The following is a 15526-nucleotide window of genomic DNA, read 5'->3' as shown; positions in this document are numbered from 1 at the left end:
CAGGGAATCCCTACTGGGGTTCTGGATGGAAGAAAGCAACCAGTGGAAAAGAGGCTAGAAGGAGAAGATACGTGAGATTCATAGGATATGTGGGTAGGGAAGGAAGGATGCAGCATGTTTTCTGCTGCAGCACTAGGTATGAGAGATTGGAAACTGAAAATGGAAGAAAGGAGTGGGAGGATGTTGAAGGTCTTTAGTTAGCTTACCTGTTTCTCTAGCCTTCTCATTTGGTGTGTTCCCAGATTATTCTTGCAGATGTTGGAGGCAGTTTCTCTGGCCTGCTTACCTCTCCTGTTCTCACGGAATGCCTGCAGATTTTGGAGGACAGGCTATTGAGATGAGTTAGAAGAAAGGAGGTTGGAGGAGCAAATCTGTGATCCACTGGGTTCAGTGACAAAGAGGAAAGGGAAACTGCAGCCGGTGTTTTGCACAGAACTGGGGATGCAACTGGGAGCTGTGATTTGTATGAGCAAAATGAAAGGAGATGCTCTCCAGTCAGCCTACCTGCTTTCCAGGCAGGAGTGACCTGTTGGTTCAGAAGGAGTGCCTGCTGGACTTGGGGGCTAGGATAAAGCATTGAATTGACTGAAGGAGGCTAGGAGGGGAAGATGCATGGGACCCACAGGAGATGCGGGTAGGTAAGGAGAGAAGACTGCAGCAGGTTTTCTGCTGCAGAGCTGAAGATCAGACATGGAGATTAGATATGGAGAAACAGAAGAAAAAATGTAGATCTACTGTCAACCTGCTGGCTTCCTTGGTCGAGTCCATTTGCTCTTTCTATCCTGTTTAGAACAGCAGAGAGAGAGAGAGAGGCCACACAGTGAAGAGAGAAAATTCTTTGTATTGTATGAATGCCAGACCTATCAATTTAAAAACCTATAGTCAAAGGAAAGGGTAGAAGTAAGAATTCTGCCCTAGAGCCAGGTGAGGAGATTTGCCTGGGAAAATGTGTTGAAATGGTACTTGGGCACAGGTAATCAACAACATGGCAGAATGTAGATTAAAATAAATGCCATAATTTGTTATGATCTAAAAGGAGAAGAGCCTAGGTATAGGGCCAAGTTATTTGTAAATATATTTTGAGTGCGAGTCTTATTTCTGGGATCATGGGGCTGGCATGAAGAACCAGATCATACTCTACAAAGCAGAGCTCTCCCTAGAATCCTAACTGCTAGCACTGTTGACCTTCCTGCTAGGCTGGAAAGCTATCATGGGACTCAGGAGCTCATGAACCACACATTCTGAGGGCAGAAAGTGTACAAATGGAAGAGCATCCTGAGATATGGGAGTCTAGCTCTTAGTGAAGCTAAGCAGGGAAGGCATTGTGACCTCCACACGAGGGTATTGACAGGTGAGCTAAGGCACTCAGGTAAACCAGTTCTGCTCCACTCCTTCACTTTTTCTCTTCTTCTTTGCTGCTCGGTTTCTTCAGATGAAAGGGTTATACCAGGCAGTAAATATCCTAAAGAAGATCCATTGGGAAGTTCCAGGGCATGGAGAGACAAATCCATCGTTAGCTGCCTCTGATCCTAGGAGAGAACTGGAAATAAACTGAACAGACACACCCTTTATGAAGGATTATTAGGGGTTGGGGATTTTAAGCGTAGAGATTTCTAAGTTCAGGATTGGTGAAATTTTAGGTGCTGAGTTTGGGGCAGCTCAGGATTGGCGGATTTCTGTGGGAAACTCAGGAATTGGTGACTCTTGCTCTTCTGGAATTGGTGAGAACTTGTTCAGACTTTTACCCTAAAGCCAGCATAACCCGTGAAAGATCCCATTAAAGGCTGGAAAATTGTGACAGTTACAGAGACTGATAATGCCATTATGACAGTTAGAGTGATCTTGGAAAAGGGGCCTGGCTTTCAAAATCTCCTCAGGCCAAGGGCCTGGCCATTTTCCTGAATTGAAGGTTACAGAGCTACAAAGCATAAAGTTTACAGCAGGAGTCCACATCCACTGAAGTTGGTAAAATAGCCAACAAGTACTCTGTTGGTACTCTGTTGGAATTTTCAGTTGCTAAGACATAGAATAATAAACTATCATCAATTGTAAATCTGATGGTCTAAAAGTGGTGTCTCTCAATCTATGGGCCTGCACTACTTTAGGGGTTAAATGACCTTTGTTACAACTGACTGAATAGACTGAGACAAATATTATCACCTATTATCTCAGTCTTAGAAAAAATTGAGAAGAAATTGTGTCTTTAATTAAAGTGTATAGTGCTGTTTATTGTTTGTTTTATTTTGTTTATTTTGTAGATTTTTGTTATTGAGTCTAGGATTTTGCTCAGGATCAACATATTCCATACCAAAATCCTAGGATGACAAATTTTCCAATATTATTACTAGCTCTTTGAGAATTCTATATGCACACTCTCAACTTTTTCTATGACTAGCCATTTCACAATCCTAAACCTTCACAATCAGATGTGAGACTTTTTCATTGTTCTTTAATGAGTCCAGTCTGTTTTGATCACCAAATCTTAGAACTTGAGGCAGTTCTGCTCTGTGATCATCCTCACAAGGCTTTTATCATTAAAGAGAATGTATTCTTCCTCTCCAAGCAACTTTTAAGGACAACAGTTTCTCAAGTAATGGTGGAATTATATATCTGTCTTCCTTTTTTCCATGTTGAAATTTTATCCAGGTTAACTTTCTGACACCAAGTGGAAGACATCATGGTATGGATTTATTTATACATGTTTTCCTTGTTACATCTTAAAAACACTCATTATTTTATGTTATTGACCACAAATGATTCTTCCAAAGTTTCATCCCCCTTACACAAAAATCCTTAAAAATCCTTGAGATTTGGGAAAGGGGATAAGAATATCTGATTAGGGATAAACCCTCTACAGTCCTTTATTCTGTGAAGTTAACCAATTGCTATATATATATTTGTTGGCATCTACTACAAGGAAAAGCTCTGATGAATGTTGAAAAAATTCTTTGATCTATATGTATGGCTATTAGTCATCAAAGAGTCATCTTTATACTGTGTCCATTCAAATAAATAATAGAATTTGGTTCTCACTTATGACATATGACCTATATCTAAAAATAGGTTCTTTTTTCCCTTTAATTGTAGCACATATAGTTTGTATTTGATCTAACCAGAATGTTCTTGCTTACTACCATGATATGTGTGCTATTACTGAACTAGTGGAACTATATTCTGCAGTGTGGGACTGCTGTAGCTCATAGGGTCCAAAGCTGAGTGATAACAATATTTACTTTTGTCTTCTAGCACTATGAGCACCAGCCAATAGGAATGAAGCTTCCAGATGAGTACCATCTTAATGACTCCATGTCATATTCCATAATTCAATATGGCCTTATAAAATATAGAAACATGTAAATAAATGTTTAGTGGCATTATGTTACAACTGTGGTGTAACACTAAAAGCAGACATCAAATGCAAGCAAATAAAAACCGCCATACCAGCAATCCAGTAACGTTATCTCTTTTGAGTTATTGGCCACTGGAGCCATATAGCGCCTGTCCAAGAATAATAGTCTAATGTCAATAACGTTGGCTTTCATCCAACAGAATATTTTTAATGTACATTTACTTATTTTATTTTCACAATCAATATAGTACATTCATCATTAATATGATCAGACGTTTCTGGTGGAAGCATTAAAATGTATGTTATTAGCAAATTACAAGTGGATATAATACATTGTCATTGACTTTGGTAACCACACTCTAATAAGATATCTACATCCTATTCATTCTATAACTGAAAGTTGGGGCAGTTTTTTCAGCATGTTTTCATTTGTAAATAAGGTCATCCGCTTGGTTCATGTCCCCAGTGCTTGAAAATGATCATTTGTTCTAATTTTAGTATATGCAAGTTCTGCTATTTGTGATTGTATGTATATGATTATATGTATAATATTATTCCTTTTGTTTTTAGATTTTATAAATTAGAAAATATAATTCAAGCTCACACTTTTATGAATGACTCCTTTCTTGGCACCAATTCACTCATATATATATTTGCATTCAATAGCTCCTGAAACCCATGCAAGTTACTTCTATTAATTGACAGTTTTGAATGATATTGTTTCTGTCATGGTTTATTAGGTTTATCAATATGTCCTGAATTTAGACATGAAAGTTCCACTTCATTCATGTCACTGGTCACTTTTTCACTTTTTTTAAATTTTAAATCACATGGCCAGAATTATGAATATATATATACATATGACATATATACATGTTTATGTGTAACAAATCAGTCGATAAATACTTTCTTTTTACTTCATGTCCAATTTGAAGAGTTACAACTATGACTCAGCACTAAGTCAAGACTATAAGCTTGAGTGAAGATACAATAGTATAATATGATTAAGAGATACTCAGTGGAGGAAGCCATGGGGCTTACAGAACAGTTTGGGTGATATTTAGATATGACCCTACAAGGAACAGCCCAAGGATCAACGTGTGCTCAAGTTCATTCAGAAAAAAATGTGTAGATGAATATATTTGACAAGAGGAAGTTGGAGTTGCCGTGCAACATAGTCACCACAAGGAAAGAAAAGACCACCAAAACTCAAGCTTAAATTAGTCTTTGCACAGTGAATATATGTATATCCCTTAAAATAATATTTATGTTTGTATATAAAATTAAACCAGACTGAATAGTTTTATTTTTCTTCTATTCTATGCTATATCTCGGTGTTTCACCCTGAGAAAACAATACAAACATATTAAATTGTTTGCTCAGTTCTATGTAATACAATAAACATCATTTTAGATTAAATGAAATAATAGGATTGCCCTCCATGCTGCACTATGGTCACAGAGGCCTTACTTGTGATAGCCAGAAGCTGGAAACCACCCAGATATATCTAAACAGAAGAATAGATACAGAAAATGTGGTTCGTTTATGGGATGGAATACTATCCAGCTATAAAGAATGAGGACAAATGCAGAGTTAGAGGCTCACAGCCAACCATTGGACTGAGCATGGGGATGGTAATAGAGGAATTAGAGAAAGGACTGAAGACACTGAAGGGTTTTACAACTCCATAGGAAGGACAACAATATCAACCAAACATAATCCCCAGAGATCCCAGGGACTGAACCACCAACCAAAGGTTATACATGGAGGGACCTTAGGCACCAGCTGCATGTGTAGCAGAGGATGGCCTTGTTGGACATCAATAGGAGGAGAGGGCCTTGGTCCTGTGAAGGCTTGTTTCCCCAGTGTAGGGGAAAGACAGGGCAGTGAGGTGGGAGTGGGTGTCTGGGAGGGGAAGCACTGTCATAGAAGCAGGGAAAGGGGGGTTGAGAAGGGGATTCTGGAAGGGAAACCAGGAAAGAGGATAACATTTGAAATGTAAATGCATAAAATATCAAATAAAAATTACAAATATAAAATAGAATAAAGCAAAATTCATAAAAAAATAAAGTTTTTGTTTCTTAAGCGAAATAGTCCAAGGACCATAAAGTTTTGGGGAAAAAATTAAAGATAGAATAAAAGAAATTATCTGAACTACAGAAAAAAATGAAGACATCTTGAATTTGGCAGGCAAATGGATAAAACTAGAAAATATATTGAGTGAACTATCTCAGAACCAAAAGGGCATGCATGATATGTGCTCACTAATAAGGGAATATTAGCCAAAATATACAGGATACCCAGACACAAGCCACAGAACTCAAGGCTAACAAGCTGTAGGGCCCAAGTGAAGATGCTTCAATCTCACTAGGGAAGGAGAAGAAACCAGAGGGCAGAGGGAGGGAGGGAACTGAGTGGGAGAAAGGAGGGAGAGTGACAGGGGAAAAGGGGAACAGGATTGGGTATTGGGGGTCAGAAGTGAAGCACTGATGTCCATCAGAATGAATGGAAATGGAGGCAGAGAGGTCTCTAGAATGCATCAGAGACCAGGGAAGTACTAGACTTTCAAGGCTCAAAGGGAGGAACTTTAGATGAAATGCCCAGCAGTGGGAAGAGGGAACTTTTAGAATCCATCTCCAGTAGAAAGACATGGCCTCAAGTAGAGGTATGAGATTGCCATCCCACAGTCAAAAACTCTAAATTTACCCTATCTAGAAGAACCGCAGAGAAGAAAATGAAGAAGAGACTGAGGGAAAGGAGGTACAGTGGACAGCCCAAATTGGGACCCATCTCAAGGGGAAACCCGAAGGCCTGACACTATTACTGATACTATGATGTCCTTACAGAGAGGAGCCTAGCATGACTAACCTTTCATAGGCACCACAAGCAGCTGACTAAGACAGAAGCAAATGCTTACACCCAATGGATAAAAGCTGGGGACCCATGTGATTAATTAGGAAAAGGCTGGAAGACGCAGAGGAGGGCAATCCGATAGGAAGACTAGCAGTATCAACTAACCCAGACCCCTGAGATCAATCAGACACAAAGTCACTAACCCCATAGCACACACCAGCTGGTCCAAGGTCCCAGACACACACAGCAGAGGACAATCTGGTCTGGCTTCAATGGGAAAAGAGGCACCTAAACCTTGAGAGATGTGAGGGCCCAGGGAATGGAGAGGCCTGGCAGGGTATGTGTGGGTGTGAGGACATCTTCTTGGAGATGGGAGAGGAGGAATGGGATGAGGAACTGTCAGGCAGAACTGGGGTGGAATGAGGGGATAATGCCTGGACAGTAAAAAGTAAAATAAAATAAAAATTGAATTCTTAGAAGGAAGAAAAAATAACAATGCCCTCTACACTGATCCTTTTTTGTTATTAAAACATATTAGATCTGAACATTGAAATAGGATGATGAAGGAAGCAAAAAAGCTTGGAAAACAGAGCAATATGAGGGAATAGAGGAAAAACTGTGTGATCAAACATAGCATGCACAAGTATGTATGGAAATGCTTCAGGAAAAACGTTAATACATACAATCGGCATGTGCCAATTGTTATAACAACAGAAATCCAAAACAGTGATAAGAACAGTAATCAAATAATATACTTAACCTTCAAAGAATAAAACTACTAGTCATTTTAATTAAATAATATCAGTCTCATAATTAATCATGAATGTAAATTTTAGTGCTATTTAATTAAATTAAAAAGACAATTAAAATTGAAGCCAGCAGAATCATTTCTCTATTTTTTTATTGTTGTAATCTTTATTACATTTATATAGTATATATGGATGTGGGGTTAGTCTTCCAGCACTGTGTTTCAGGAAACAGTTCTCTGCTGATTCTATGTGGATTCTAGAAATGCAGCCCAGTCTCTCAGTTTTAGTGGCAAACCACATTATTTGCTGAGCCACCTGGTGAACCCTAGAGCCCCTTTTCTTATTTTCATTTTGTGAACATTTTATTGATAAAATTATTCATGAAAATGATTCTGCACTTAAGTACTTATAGGAAATTACAGCACAGAAAGCAAAACAAAATCCTTAATCTTTTTCCTGGGCTGATTAAAATAGTCAACCCAATATTGTATCTTAAAGGTTATCAGAATACTAATAATGTCAATTTGTGGATGGCCATCAGAGATGTAATATTTTATGGGGAAAAGTTACTTTGTTCAATAAAGATGGTAGAGATAACAAGCTTCATTTCATATTATCTCTTTCTTACTTCAAAAATCATACTTCACTTTAGTGTGACCAATATACATTGTTAAAATTCAAAGCTGTGTAAAAGGCATTATGTGCTTTCACAGAGAAGGGTTTGATGTCCACCAACTCCCTTTCTCTAAACACCCAGTGCCTATGGCAAACTGTTTCTCCTTGGAACTGAAAATCAGACTCCCCATACTCTTCTGCCAATGTGAATATTGACTTGTACTTTCAAAGGTCAGACAAATACACCAGATAATGGCAGTAAGAAGAGCAGCTTCAACAAGTCTCTTTGAAAAGTGATTTAACCTTCAAATTATAAACCATGAAGTGCTAAGAAGCCAGTGCTGGGAACGAAGAATACATGTGCTTTTCTACTTTTCAAAAGTACTAATGGGAGGCAGAGAGCGAATAGTGCATAGAGGATGCACACCTGCCGTAGGAATTCTATCCAAAGTAGCCATTGCCACTTTTATTTTTAATACTCTGTTGAGTTCTGTTGAGTAAGCCTTGGGGCTGTGAGCTTTCCTCCATGTGGAGTAGACTTCTTGACTTCTAAGAGCCATGTGCTGTAGGATGCTAAGACACCACATATATTTTTCACAGCATCATTCTTACACAAGATGGAGAAAAAGGTTTATTCCCAGGGGAGTGCAACATCTCGTCCACTGTCCTTTGAAAGTCCTTTTCCTTAGGTTACTGTCTCCTGACTGAGAGTTCACCAAGGGCAGACATAATTTACAGGCTCTGGGAAGGCCGTCTATCTGTTAATAGCAGTGTCTGAGAGACAATGAAAGAAGAATGGGACTGAGAACACGAGGCTAAAGATGAGAATGAGACTTCACTTTTCATTCTGACGGAAAGTAAAACCAATATTTTTAATTTTTAATAAAACACATTTGTATTCTTGCATGAAGGCCAGGAAAAATGCTCTGAAAATAAATGAAGATGATTCCTCAGTTTGTCTTGAAGAATGTAAGACTGAAGACACAGTGATGAAGACGGTATTATCCAATAGTAAGTCCGAGGAAGGATTTGTCCTGGCGTCTAGAAAAGCAAGCCTTCATGATTCTGAGAATATTTTACAAATGGCATTATGGGTTTCTCTGCTTTATGTTTGGCAATGGCAGGATTTTAGACTGTACTAAAAATTATCCTTAATGTCATTTCTCCCTCATCAGTGGGTGACTATTCAAGTAACAAAATGCCAATCAGCAGTTCTTCTTCCTCTTCAATTTCAAGATGTCTCTGTCGAGGCTTTTCTATGAGTGCCATCTCTCTGCTCTGGCTGACCTTCATTTTAAGGATAGTTAAGGTCTGCTGACTTAGCCATCATAAACCACTAATGTTCCCAGCTACAAAAATTTCTTCTAAAGTAAAGCTTAGAATACTAAGTTGGAGCCCAGGGGAGACCCAATTTTGATATATTCAGAGGAAATAAAACCTTCAACTTTAGCTATAAGAGAGACAGAAATATAAATATCAAAGATCGTTAAATTATGTGTGTCTCTACTCTGCTATCTCCAAAAATAGCCCCATTAATTAAAATGAAATTGGAAACTAATTTGCTCATAATGTGCACTGATCATTTTTTGTAAGTTTGAGTGTAAAATTATAATTAAGGAAAAGAAACATTAGTACTACACAGGATAATTTTCTTGATCAAGTAAATATCAGTGAATTTTTAACCCAAATATTTTCTGAATGTCCTGGATCTATTTTCTGTAACAATGACTATAGTCTTTTATTTGATAAGTAAGATATTCTTATCACATAAGTCTTTACCTAAAATCTTCTTAGACGTCTTTAAGTTTCTCAATAGTTGACTTGGTCCAGAAACAGTAATTTGTTAAAAATTTAACAATAGCCTTCCTGACCTGAGAGAAAGGATAAGTACTGGATATATTATAACATCCTAGTTTTAATAAAATACATGAAATTTGTTTATTAATGACACATGTGTTTTATAGTTTCACATTTAACTATCCTAAGACATTTATTTTTGTGCATATGTTAAGCCTAAACTCAGCAAACGATAAAACAAAATGAACCATTTCCTTGAAATCTGTAGAGAATGGTGACCATGAACAAACAAAAGAAGCTCTGGTGCTCAGATGAGTAGATTGAAAGTCTACCACAGGAGGACTTTGTAAACCGTCCAAAATTTCCAAAGGATGGGTTGTGGTTGTTCCTTCTTAAGGTGGGGGAGAGTCTGTCTCCCGCTAGATATAGCAGTCAGTGAAGATCATTCTAAAGATATAATATTAAAATTAAGAATTGATGGCTCAAAATTAGTAAAATAAACACATCTATAGGAAAGCAGAAGACTGCTAGAGTAATGAAGCCAAGCTTTCATGTTCTAACACAGTGATGAACAGCGAGAGATTGGGAGGTAGAGAAGTGAAGCATAAAAGTGGGGCAAGAAGACAGGAACCAGATAATAGGACAAAACATCCATGCCTAACAACTTTCAGGAAATGCATCCAGAAATGAAAGTGAAGTAAGTTTGTTCCCCAGCTGATCTTCCAATCTGAATTGGAAGTCAGGGTACACTGTGAATGCACCTTGTAGTAGGAAGACTCTGTGTTGATGCACTTTACTGCCTCCCAGGTCAGATCCAAGAAACAAACAAACAAAACTGTTAAAAATGGCAGACATGTTGTTACGCTTATATGGATTGAAAAAGTCTAGCTGGTTGTTCAAACAGCACCTCACAACTTATTTTTCTTGGGCAGATTATGTAATTCAAACTCTGAGCTTCAGCTCTCCTTGAGCAGGAAAATATCAGTTAAATTTCTTTGTGTCACCTAGGTTGACTTCTGAAAACTGTACATTTCAGGAGCAGAGTATGTGATCTCATTCCATACTTTCATTTATAAAATATTCATAATCAAACCTATCTCCTAACGACGTATAAATGTTCTCTTTTAATTTTTGTAAATGAGATACCATAGTCAAAGATCATTAGCTATTTATAACTCAAGCTAGAAGTCCAGAGTTGTCATTTTGTCTGAAGGACTACTGAGGAGAAATAATGCCCAATAAATGACCTTCAATGCACAGAATCATGTACCAGACATTGCTTTATGAGGTTCTGATTTAATGAGAAAATGATGGAGCTGTTTTAATATGAGCAGCGGGTATTATGGTATCTTCTTTGAGAAAGTTCAGATCATGGGCTGGAGAGGTGGCTCAGCAGTTAAGAGCACTGACTAATCTTCCAGAGGTCAATTCCAAGTAACCACATGGTGGCTCACAATCATCTGTAAAGGGATCTGATACCCTCTTCAGGTGTGGTTGGAAACAGCTACAGTGCACTCATATAAATAACTCTTTTTTAAGAAAGTAACTAAAGATCAGCCTAGGGAGAAAGATAGGTAGTAGTGATTTATATGATATTAAGCTCTTTCTTACCAAAACATAACTGCCTAACATGAACATCTGAAAGTTTTGCCAACCAGAACTACATTCTGGATGACACAACTTCTCATTCTCTCCCAGAACCAGACAGCACACTTCGAATTTTATTAAACAAAATGCATCAATATTGGAAGCATTTGTTCATTTAATCTTATGTATAGGTTTTAATGGTTTCAAGGTATTGGGGAATCTCTGAGACTGTATAAAAATGCATTGACTACTTTTAGAAGTATCCTTATTCACCTTTTGTAATTGTTGTCTTATAATTGTTCACTTACTGCCTCCTAGGTTACTGCTAACCTAGGTAGGCCTGGTCCTGGAAGCTTGTAACTTCTTTACTCTCTAATCTAGGTAGGCCTAGAATGTTTTCAGCCCCTGAGACTGGCTTCAGAATAAACTCACCCTTTCTAGGTTTGTTTTAATTAATTCAATTAATTAATTAATTAATTAATTTATATACAAATATCAGCACCCTTTTTCCTCTCTGTCCCCCCTCATGCAGATCTCCTTTCATTATGTGTCCTTACCTTCTGCTCTAAGAAGACAGACACCCAATTAGGTATCACACATAGAGAGAGAGAGTAAGAGAGAGAGAGAGAGAGAGAGAGAGAGAGAGAGAGAGAGAGAGAGACTGCCTCCCAACACTAAGTAACTGCAGGACTCCCATTGAGGCCAGACAAGGGGAACATGCTTCACAGTCCGGATACAAGTTTAGGGACACCCCCTGCTCCAGTTCTTGGATGAGCAACATGAAGATGAAGCTGCACATCTGCTACACGCTGCTTAGGGGGAGGGATCTAGGTCTACCCCATGCGTGCTCTTTAGTTGGTGGTTCAGTCTCTGGGAGCTCACAAGTGTCCAGGTTATTTGCCTCTGGTGGTCTTCCTGTAGTATCCCTGTCCTCTTCAGGTGCCTCAACTCTTCCATGACTCTGTGCTCCAACAAATACTGGGCTGTGGTTCTCTGGAGAGCTCTGCCTGGCATCTTCAACTTAACTGTTCTGGCTCCAATTCCTCTTCAGACTGACTAATTCAATCTGGCCATTTTTCCTCTCAGCTTCTCCTAAATAGCTCACAGTAACTTTGTGTTATATATGCTAATTTCCTGGCTCCTCATTCTTTGGCGTATTCTGTCTTCACCTATGTCTACTCTATTCTCTCCTCAACTTCTGTCTGTAAACGTCTCTTAGTACAACTCCCTTATTTTCCCCACTTTGTGCTATTATCTTAAGTAGCCTCCTTTTCCTCTCTTCCTTAGAGTTCGGCATAATCTAGTCTGTCAAATCTTTCTCTGATTTGTCACTTTGCCACTCAAATTAGACATCAGTTTCAAATATGGTTGCTTCTTTCTATGAACAAACTTTACTCTCACTTTTCGGAATGAAAGTTTTTTACACAGGGAATGTCTCTATTCCCATCAGAGGGATTACAGGTGTCTGCTAAAGGCTGAGCACAATTAGAAACATTTTTTTCAGTTAACATAATCTTGGGGTTCACAGTTGTGTTCAAAGATCCTGTTACTTTTTAACATTTTACATGCTAATGCATTTGTATATTCATATAAAATATCAGAATGATTGAGAAAGAAGAAAACGTTTGGGATTCAATACTATGTGAACAAGAATAGTTTCTCGCATGTTCTAACTTGAGATCTGGGTGATGGCTATGCACATAGTATGGTGAGTATGAGAAAAATTCCTTCAGCTATAGACACATGATGTTTGTTTAGCTATATACATTTACTAATGAAGACCTTCACTTAGTTTTCAGTCAAATAAGGTACTGTGGTAATCCAAAAATTGTCAACTATGGACTCAGAGAAGACTTTCTTTGAAATTGTTTTTCTATTACTTTGAAACTGGCTTAAGTATTAACACTTCTAAAGTTAATTCACCACTGTATTGAGGATAAACAAATACTTTCATGATTTTCTGTCCAAATATAACCATTTCTTTATAATTATTGATATACCTGATTTTTCTAATATTCAAATTTTTATATTCTATGAAACTACAAAGTAACTAATAACTGATTTCTCTATAATATGAATCTAACACAATGAGTAAAAGACACCATGAGTGATTGAAGGCAATTATTTGAAGCTTAATAGCACAGGATAACTTGGCTACAGAAATGAATGTTCCTGGGGTAGATAGATAAGCAAGATTGGATATTTGAAAATGGAGACACGGCTTTAGAAGTCAGCACATACTGTTATCACAGCTGTTACTACATGTATATCTACAAATAAAATAAATGTAGAGAATCCGATCATTCCACAGACCACAGATTACAAAATAAGACAAAAAATACATTGATTCAGATGTGTATTGATTATGTAGAAACATACTGTCAAAAATGCAAAACTGAGTAAGAATAGTGCACACTAGCTATAAAAGTGCAAGAAATAATAGCCTGGCATACATGTGCTGAAGTTACTAATGTCATAGTTCTACATAGTAGAAATTCAAATAAAAATGTTTCTTAAACATATGGGATGTGACTTTCTTTTTAAATCACACCAGTTTTATTAGCGAATCATATTTCAAAGGGAAGCTGATTTGGAGAATTTGGGGAATTCAAAGAAAAATGTATTTATAATGCAATGATGCCATAAAGAAAAGAAACTAATCATATGCAGAAAGATATGGAAAGATGAAGTCTAAGACAAGCTGATCAGATAAAGTAATCAAAAAGAGAACTATGAACGAAAAAGTATTGGCTAGCTCTTGAAGAAAGAAAATTGAGATTTCTTCATTTGTTTGTAATAATTTTGAATAGGAAAATTATATTAACCAATGAAAGAATTAATCATAGAAATGTAGATGAATTTCATATTTCCAACTTGGTTAGTCTCTGAGTAAGAAATGAGTGAATGTGACCTGAGTCAGCAGGGAGCAGACACCCTGGCTATAGGAAAGTCACACTCACAGGAGCTTCTGGGAGAATAGTAGCCATTGAGCACTCTTTCAGTGAGCTTCCCTCACTGCTACAGCTCAGTCAGTATTAACACATGCTTAAATTCCTCACATTTACGTACGATGTATGAAGTTATAGTTGATAATGTCGAGGAAAGCATGAGCTGAGGACATTGAGCTGGTGATGTTATCTGAAGCCCAAAAGCAGAAAATATATGGTACTGAAAATAGCACTGGACTGTAATCTCCAAATATCTTCCCTCTCCTGCAAATAGCACCTCATCCAATGGTCCTCCCCTCCTAATCATTCCCTTCTTCCTAAATGTAGCACAACCTTCCAAACAGAACAATGTATTATAGACAAAGCAATAAAACAGAAGAATATCTACACAATGACATCATCAATCCCAAGACAAAAATAAGTCTTCACAAAAACCAGTGTTCACATTTTCATACTGCACACTTAATGGTAGAATCCACTTTTAATTATATCAAATAAACCCATGTGATAATCTGTATATATTAAAGTATCTTCCTTTACATATATTATGTAAAGTATTTTACAAGTCCTAGAATAAGTTGGGGCATCCAGGAACATAGCATAGGGGGATAAATCAAATCTGTTATTTCATGGCCACACTGAAAAAACACTTAACATAAATAGTAGATATATAGGCTTATCATATCCATAGCTTTGGTATCTACTGTGGATCTTGAAGTATCTTCCCAGTGAAAAATGGCTGTTTTAAACTATATGCCTACAACCCTTGTACCTTTTACTTTACATTCACTTCTAATTTCTAAAGGAGGGATTGTGTTGTTTTTCACTCTATGTGCTATTTTCTCTATAAACTTCATGAATATTTTTATTATTTCCTTGGACTAGAGAAACCAAGGCACAGAAAAGTATTTCTTTCAGTGTAGGCATGAGGTGTGAATGTTGAATGTTCTTTCTCCAGTGAAATGCTGCCTCATATATCTGTCAGGCTTTTCAAATATTTAGCAAATGCTAAAAATTAAGTATAGAAACTGAATTATAGTTTTGTAGTTTCTGTATCCATAATTTGCATAGAAAGAAGTAAAATATTGAATGTTTCAGGGAAACAGTAAGACTAGTCAAGTGATCCAGAAAATTTTCTCTTTCATCTGAGATGTCCCAAATAGCTCTACTTGATAAGGTATGTTCCTTTTTACTGGACTTTCTCCTAAAAACTAGTTTGAAGTATATAGTGTTTGATCAGGATTGGGGGGAAATAATAGAAAAACAACCTTCATTTCCAAAAGCAGAATTGTTCCTTGAATCAGAACAACTGAAGGTTCTACAGAGTTGACTCTGTGCATGTGTCAAGGGGTGCTTTGGGTTTTATAGAATGGAAAGCACTTTGTGGGAAGATTAGATCTGTGGGTCCCCTGGAGTCTCAAGTGACAGCTACTACTCAAATAGGTATGTTGATCCTCTCGTCAAAGCACATTGTCAGATGTTATTATTAAAGTCAGCTTCCCTGTCCAGAACTTCTCAGTTCACCTGAGGATCTTAGGTGATTAAACTTTTATATACATATATCTTAGATATAAACTTTTTGAGCATAACTATAAAGAAGTTATGGGCATTGAAGTCTCAAAGCTACC

This window comes from Rattus norvegicus, chromosome 6 (assembly GCF_036323735.1).
Source record: "Rattus norvegicus strain BN/NHsdMcwi chromosome 6, GRCr8, whole genome shotgun sequence".
NCBI lineage: Eukaryota > Metazoa > Chordata > Mammalia > Rodentia > Muridae > Rattus > Rattus norvegicus.
This window is presented reverse-complemented; position numbering follows the sequence as displayed.